The following is a 9238-nucleotide window of genomic DNA, read 5'->3' on the forward strand; positions in this document are numbered from 1 at the left end:
GTTTACAGTTTAGCATGATGCCATTCCTGCTGTGGCTGCTTCTGGACAATGGGACCAACCCAGTGCCACTAAGAAACTGATAACTGAGCTTGACATTTAGTAAAGCTCCTAAGGACGTTCTGAACCTTAAGTATGATTTAGTATGTTTAAACTTTTCTGTGTTCACCATCACATACTTCTCTTTTGATAACTGGGTTCACATTTATATTTAAAAGATACATACCTAAATGGTTTGCTACATGCTATGTTCACAAGTGTATCCAAGGAATAACAGAAACAAGTAAGCCCCTGTCTGCCATCATCTTTTTGCAATACCAAACTCATCTGGGAAAGGCAGCCATTTCTACAGAAATGCATTTAAGATGCTTAAAAACATTTATAAATTTTGTGGGACAACATTTCCCCTCATATTTTTTCCATCTTGCATACTTAAGATTCATTTTATCATATTATGTCAGTGCTCATGCAGCAAAATATTTGTGTTCAACTTTAAGCACATCTGTAGCCTCATGTCAACAAGATTTAGTCAGCTAAGAACTTGTTTAAATAGGTTTTTGCAGTTAAAGACAGAGTGATCAACACCCTGCTGGAGAGGACCCTTTATTAAAGCTAGGGTAAACTGGAAACCTGATAAGCAATTATTGTAACTAGTTAGGAAACAGAAAAATAATTCTGTAAAATATATTAATATTTTCTTCTCGTTTGTAGGATTTATCTGGACCAATTTCTAGTTCTGAAAAAGGCTTTCACAATACCTTTTATTGCTGTTTAAATGACTATCAAAATTGTTTAAAAGTAACAGACATGATTTTATGGTAACAAAATCGATTTCTCGGTAAATATTTTACAGAACAGATTCAAGACATGCCTGACGGACTTCTACTAAAATATAAGAGAAATGTCAAAAAAAGCTCATACTACTTGCACCAACATTTTCAGCATAAACAGTGCTTTTGAGGAAAATGATCTTCACTCATAATGAACAGAAATATCTTCTACAAACAGACACCATAACATAATTTAACCTAAGGAATGTTTAGCATGACTTGCTGGATTTGGACTAGAAAAACTGCGGGCTTGATCATGTATAGGTGCTGACTGCTACGATTAAGCTTATTGAAACCAACAGGACCAGTGCCCAGTCCTAGTTATCCTGCAATACATCCACGCTCTTCTACTCACACCATTCTGTTCTTTACCATGCTACAGAAAGTCTTTCTTCCTACATCCCTCTAGAATTATATCGGTAAAGCAGAGACAGAAGCTGATGACCTACTTGACACTTGGGCTATCCAGCATTGCTATTTCCTTACCCAGCGGTGGAGCTTACCCAAGCAATGCAGGAGGCAACTCCCTGCTACCAGGGGAGAGAAGAGCAAGCCCTGTTGGTCTACAAAGCCCTGACACTATGCACCCTGGTAAGAAGAGACAGGAGTTTGTGATTTATTGTACTTACATCACCCAATTCGAAACATGCTTTCTTGGCTGGATGAAGCACCCTGTCTAGCTCCGTGCAAAGAAATTTTGCGTAATTCGTCCTTCTTGATGTGTTTTGAGAGCAGCTGACTGGGGTTACTTGCCGCAGCCATTTGGGATACAGATAGGCCTCTGAATATGTAGAAGCTGGAGGAAGATGAAGAGATAAGTGAGCCGAAGAGGAGAAAAATTCCTGCAACGTTTATAGCAGTAACTACCACTGCTCCCTACTCTCCAGGGAGCAGAATACAGCTAAGTATTTACTTGGCTTGCTTAAAACGGCTTTTCCTTGTAATGGTGCATCTAGAGACAAGAGTAGCAAAGAGCGCTTAGTTGATGTGCATTTTCAGTGATAGAAAAACTTTTAACTTGATGTGCAAGTTAATCTTTTCATCTGTGAAATTCCATGCTAAACATGCATTTTTAAGGATGACAGTTTCTGCCTATTCCAATCTGCACTTATAAACAGGGACCTGGCCTAAAATTGAACTATCTGGGCTGGATCAGACAGTAGCCTTCTCAGGAATGTTCCCATATGACAAGAGATATCAAACATATGTTACAGCAACGATGACAGACATAGGACTCCGTACTTGAGTAATCCCTTTAAATCAGGCAGGAAAAATAATACTAAGTATTACATACAATAATACACTGAATTACTTGTTGCTCACAAACATAAAAGCCATGATGAAAAATTCAATAATGTTCATGACATCTAAGCACAAATATTACTGAGTAACAGTGTTACTTCTGAGAGGCCACATTCCTGGGCATGTGGCAGGGCTCCATTCCTAAATTAACATGAATTAGGGTGCCCAGCACCAGACTTTTTAAAATCTTCCCACAAAGTGGATTGCTAAGCTTGTCTATACTGGTGTCTGTTCAGATTCATTATGAACTCTAGGCAAGTACTTGATGTAAGGAAACGTCCCACAAACTCTCATGAGCTACTCCTTCACAGCACAACGTTCCAAGTCTTTTAATTCCCATTTTCAGTAACTACAAGAGATTAAATACTTTTAAGTGATGAAACCCCCCAAGTCATTTGCAGACAACTCCGTTAGTGCTCTTCTGTTCCACATATCTTCATGAGCACACAGCCAAGTCCTCACCTTCGCGGGGCTCCAAGTCAGAAATCGGGAACTGTGTGCTGTGCATGGAGCCCAGGGGGACTGAAAGCTAGTTAGGCCACAGTGCTGCCTCTAGGTACGCAAGTACTGACGGCTGCAAGCGACCATTCTGGCATCAGGCATTATTAAATGGTGTAGTACCTTAATCACTCTTCTTCTATTTGAAGAATGTTTTCTGCTCTGGGGCTTGCAGAGAAGTTTTATAAAGCAAAAAACCTTCAATTGCTCAACATCCAAAGGATCTTTTCCTGTGTTAGCGAGTCAGCACACTGTACACAGACAGCAATGAAAATCTGGACTCTACATGTGTTCTTATAATGCATATGAAAAAGACAACCTCTCTTTAGTCAAAGTGTCATCACGTAGGCAGTTTAAGTCATGTTAACTGTTCAAATATTTAAAAAGTCAAATCTATTCATTCATATCTATTAAAACTTCAAAATCCTGATAAATCTTATTTTCTACGAAAAGATGCCTTCTTCCTACTAAGCAAAATGCTGGTTACAGAAAGAGATTTAAACATACAAATTTTTATTTGCTAAAAGTTCAAACCTAAAGACTTTACCTGAAAAAGGACAAAGACTTAGCATTGACTTCTAGTTGCTTAATTGCTTTTAAAGCACACAGGCAGCTTTTTCTTTGCTTTTCATGAAAACTCTCAAACACAGACTTTGTATGAGTGTTCAAAACAGCCACCATCAACTAAGAAGTGGAGAGAAGAGCCAGTTTCTCTTCTGAAGTCGCTATCACAGCACATGACAAACAACCCAGACAGAGAAGAACCGCGATAGTTCTTTCAAAGTTCTGTTTTGGTATAACACAAGAAGGGAAAACACCGTTCAATATTTACTAGCCCCATAATTCATTTTAGAAAAAGGTAGAACTGAGGCCTGCTTGAGTAGATAAAACGCTAATCCTTTCACCCCTAGGACAGCTGTTTTGTCTAACACAAGTTCCTAAACAAACAGAATCTGGTGTTCAGCTTTGCGATAGTAGTTCATATCAGAAATGTAATCGCCACACATGACTCGGAACCATCAGCAGCCTTTGGCAGGGAGACACAGCGTTAAGCTACCACAGGCTGTGAATCATCTCTTATCCTAGGAAGGGTATAATCAGGAGAAAAAGGGCAGAGGTCAATAGCAATGCAGTGTAATGACAGCATACTTTTTTGGCCAGATGCATAGTATCTGGTTATATGAATAAAAAAGTCAGAACACTCCATTTTCACCATTAATCTGACCTTCGCTGTCCCACTCACTCCAGGATTGGAAACAGTAAATGAGAAAAGAAAATTAAAATGTTAAAAAAATTACAGTCCCATATACGACCTTTAGAAATTTAGATTTGAACTACTGGGTGAGGTCGAATGCATAATAGTCTGACAGCTGTAAAATTAAACATTTTATATATATCAAAATTGTAATATACTTGTGGAGAGCTTTTCAATGCCATCTTAACCACAGGCAGCCTCTGCAACTTTTGAACTGTCTGTCAGCAATAGGAAATCCAGAATTTTGATCAGTGCTTAGATTTTTGAAGACATTTACTCTGAAACATTCTCTGTTCCATAAGCTATATGCCTTGTTTGTCAATGAGTCAGTTCCTGTTAATAAGTCATGCAAAATGATGCAGATTCAAGTTATGCAAAGAAAATTATCTTTCTTGAAACTACTGTGTTAGCTGATTTGCCTACTTAACATGTTGTGACAGCTTCAAGATCTTGAAACTGTCTGGAAATATACACAAACCATTAAAAACTCCAAGAAAAGCTGCGTTTGAAATAATAGCAAGTGTCAAAATAGCTTGAAAAACGTAGGGCAATAAAATATTAATAACAAAACAGCTGTTTAACGGCAGCCTACCAAACACTTACAACATGTTGATGTTATTTATACAAGAAGAGAGGGTCTGTCACACTTGGGAAATTATGTCCTATGCTTCTCCAGGATGCTTTAAGCACATATTAGAAAAAAAGAAAAGGGGAAAAAAAAAAAAAGAAAAAAAAGGAGCTATCGAACTATATTTAAATTAAACCAGTGTAGTAACAAAAATGACAACTTGCTTAGCTAAAAAGCTTTCTTTGTACACTGACTCTTGACAGCCTTCAAGAAAATACGAACAAATAATGCCTTATTCTGATGTTAACGTTTTTGTTACCTGACAGTGATTTTTGTTTGTTGGTTTGCTTTTAAATACCAAACACACAACAGCAGCCAGAAGACCCCTATTGTCCATACAGGTTAAATGAGCTTAAGTAGATATATGTGACCTCCAGCTCTAAGAGACATAAAGAAAATAAAAACTTCAGATGGTAAACTAAATTTTTTCTTATGTCTCAAATATTGAAAATATTCTAAATACGTAAAATCCGTTTAAAAAATGAGTGTCACAGGTTTAAGCATTCCAGTCTGAATCTGCAGTTGCAAAACTTAAAGAGCATAAAGTAGTTACCTTTATGAAAAGGGCTACCTCATCCTTGTTCTTAAAGTTTGATTTTCTGGACTCTAAAAAAAAAAAAAAAAAAAAAAAAAAGACAAAAACAAAACCAAAAAGAAACCAGAAGGCAAAGTTGTGGGGTTTTTTTGGTTTGGTTTTTTTTGGATTTTTTTTTTTTTTTTTTTTTTTTAAGAGTGCCATTTTCTTAATGGGAAATTGATGAATGATGACATCTGGCAAGAGAAAAAAAGCATATGGTCTAACTAGCTGTTTCTACAGAGGTTAAAATCAGCTTTGCAATTTTCTCTGGTTGCCATTATGATTGACAGATCATCAAATAAATTACTCTCTCTTCTCCCCTTCTGTGCTGGTCCTCTGTACAATCAAAGACACCAGGGGGTAAATTTGCACTGTAGTGCATGAGGAATTAGACACACAAGATCTATTAACATAAATGGGATTTTTGCACCTAATTCCCTACACGCCATGCTGAAAAATGTAGCCGTAGGATATAATATTCATGTTTTCTTCTCTATTCTATTTATAATTTTTACTTATTAATTTCTAGCATAATTGGGTTCTTGTAAAGAAAATTAAATGCCTAGTATGTTACCTAAATATTATTTAAGACCTCTTGGGCTTGATGTGGAAGGTGACAGGGAGTATGTACGTATGTGATTCAAAAACTCAAAGAAACTAGGATTGCTGATCACTCATTCAAACTGGCTCTGCTTCCTTCACAGCTATTACTCAAACTTGAACTGTTTCAGTTCAACCCATCTTATCCTCGTCTCTTTCAAAAAGCAATCAAAATGGATATAGTATTTGAAAATTAGAAGAAAGTAAAGGGTATTTAAAACTAACTCACTCACAGAAACACAGGTTTGTTTTTTTAAAAAATATATTCTGTGAGCAACTCTGGATCAATGGAATGGGATAGAAGGCTGTTGTTTTCAAGGCTTTTTTTTTCATGATCCCTCAAACTGTTCGATAAAAGACATTTTTCTGACCTATACTTAAGTGCAGTACGCCTCCATTCTTTTGCTTTCTTTGAAAAATTCTAAAATCTATTTATCTAATTTCAATCTGCTGTAATTTTAATTCCTCCATTTTGGTAAATGAGCAAATAATCAATTTTGGTTTACCTGTTGTTTTTTGTTTTTTTTGGTTTTTTCCAGGGGATTAATGGCTATATTGAAAAAATTATAATTCAACTGCATTAACAGAGAAATGAAATATGAAAAGTTCATGCTCAGGATAGGATTTGCTCTCCTAAAACACTTCCAGTTACAGAATATGGAACATTTCTATAAGCAGACAACATCCTTCTTTGCTTTTCTATCTAAAACTGGTAAAGACACCAGAAAGAGTTGTTGACACTTGGCGGTTTGTCTACACTAAATCTGGGCAGTATGACCAGCATTTTCGAAAGATTCAAACAGAAGTGGTCCTTCATACTGAAGGGCTTAAAAAGAAAAGATAACAGACAAAGTTTCAGGAACAAAAAACCAAACGAACAGAAAGCGCCATGAGGGAAGATGGGGCAGGTTCAAAGAAAAATAAATGAGCTGAACAGCAACATAGAGTTGAGAAAGCTGAGTTTGCTATCATACAGCTTAAGATCTGCAGAACTGAGATAACATTAACAAATTCCTGGGTCAGATATATAATTTGTTGTATTTATTAAGGATTGAAGTGAAGCCAACGCAAAGAATGCTCTATCAGTAAAGAAGTTGACAATGAGGATGAGGCAAGTAAGTCTGGTATCAGACAATCTGTTGAGGGAGATACTGTGAGATTTTGACATAATGGGCAAAAAGAGGAAGTCCAGAATAGCTGCTACCTCGCAGATGTGAACAAGAATTGTCTTTTTGAACACGGTGAGGAAGGAGGAGGAGGAGTGCTGAGAGATTAGAAGCCTTATTCATTTTGGCTAAGATTAATGCTGTAAATAAATGGCAATAAAACAAGCCAAAGAGAGAAAAACACTAAGTGAAAGAAGAAAGGTCAGAAAGGGAGTGTTAATTTTGCCACCTATTCAACACATTTAAATCTGAATGATACAATACAAAACTATGAGATACTATTTGGCCCTGTATTTCCAGTGTTTGCTATCACATTTTCTCCTATACTATCAGAATCCATTTATTAAAAATCATCCGTAGATTCAAAGTCTAGACAACGCGTGTTTATATAAGAACAGTATGAACACAAAACTTATTTCCTATCTTGGTCCCTCTCTGATAAAGCCTGAAGAGCAGTGCCTCTGCTCTTTATAGGTCTGCTTTATATAACATAAGCTTGTTTTGAACAAGTATTTTAGTCATCAGCAGCTACGTCTGAAATGATTTCTACAAAATGTTCTGCTTACTGGTTAATCTAACAGCTTTACACATCAATTCAGCAAACAGAGAAGGGAAACCTGTGCCCATTCACTTCTTGTATGACAAGTCTTTATACAAGAATATTTTTTCACTTTTTCTTAAGATTTTGGGTTTTTTTTTTTTACATTTCAGAAGTATTGGTTGAGAAAATGCTGCAAGCTCTTCAATTTTCAGATAGAAAAACACAGCAAGCCTGCTTGCTTCTGTAGGTATTTTTAAAGTTTATATAGATTTTTTTTCTCTCTTGCTACAGCCAAATAAAATGGGATAAATACCTCCTGTTCATATTAATGTTCTTTCAAATGTTAAGGTCTAGTTCATGTTGACAACATCTTATATATGGTCCCCTCATATCTGACATAACCAATTATCAAAACAATGCTAACACTACCTTCATTTCTGCTGAAGTACACATGCTTTTTTCAATCAGTCCTGAAATTACTCAGTAGGAGCTTTTTTGGATGGCTGCTAAAATGGACATGGTCATCTTTATTATAATTTCTCTTAGTTTTATTTGTCTGCATTTTTCTGTGACAAGCACAACTTGAACTGATCACTACATTTCTAACGTTTCCGGAACTTCTCTGTTTTCATTTACCTAACAGCTTATGGTACTCCAACTGAAGCCGAATCCCCTGCGAATATACTTTCTGTTTACTATTGCTAGATTACAATGAACATAATTAATAACCCAACACTAGGCAACTCCAACACTGTGTCAAGCATGGGATATGACAAATTCAGAGTCAAACAGATCCAGTTTTATTTCTGTTGCAGACATGATGAAATGCCTAGCAAGTTACCAGAGATAGTACCAAGAGATTAAATCTTCTTGTTAATAGCATAGAAAAATCAATGCTACTTTCAAGAGATTGTTGATAAAGGATTATAGAAATATTTTGTCTCTTATAGGTAACAACTACCCCTGTTGTCCTTATCTTTTAAGTTCTTTATTAGAAGATTCAAAATACTCCTGGTGACATAGTTATTGTAAATTTTTGGATTTTATGGATTCACGTTTAAGAGCTTGTTTGTTTCCATACCATGTGGAATATTGTTCCCTAGTGCTCCGAAGAATTTAGTTTCCAACAAGGGCATAATATACATATTGCATATAGAAAGAGTGATCACTAGTTTAATTTGTACATAGGTACGTAATACACATATATATATATATCTGTGTGTGTATAATTTAAGTTGCCTTCGTTGTGGTTTTTACTCAGCTAGTTTTGCTCAGAAGAAAGCAGCCCAGATAGTAAACATTAAATTTTGTCCCTTTTAAAACATGAAAGGAAAACTGTGAAGGTACTTGTGCGTGTAACTGCACTCTGTTTAAGGGCACTGTATGAAAATATGTATTATACACCTCATTTTATACGTGTCTAAAACTCATTGGCTGCCTAAAGTATTTAAGCACTTGAAATTAAGCTCGAAAAATGTGGCCTTCAGCACCTTCATGCTGTAATAATAAAGCTTGCAGTTTCGTTGCAATGCAGTTGAGCAGGTTAACAACATGTCTCTTAAAATGTCAGATGAAACTCCTATTTCCCAAGCGTTACTGCTTTTTAAATCTGACTCTAGCTCCCTTATATAACGTGCTTTTCTCTAAGCAGATTATAATTGATCAGACTTATCAGTAATGTGGTATCTGGAGTTTATTCTTTCATGAGCTTTATTGAAGGGGTCTCTTCTGCCCCCGTCCAAAACTGAGATGACTTTGCATATGCTGCTTATGGTAGTACCGACCACTTGTGCAGCTATATCACTGTGCAGATTAACACCTAATTTATTTTCTCACGATCACCT

This window comes from Leptosomus discolor, chromosome 10, assembly GCF_034619465.1.
Source record: "Leptosomus discolor isolate bLepDis1 chromosome 10, bLepDis1.hap2, whole genome shotgun sequence".
Classification (NCBI taxonomy): Eukaryota; Metazoa; Chordata; class Aves; order Leptosomiformes; family Leptosomidae; genus Leptosomus; species Leptosomus discolor.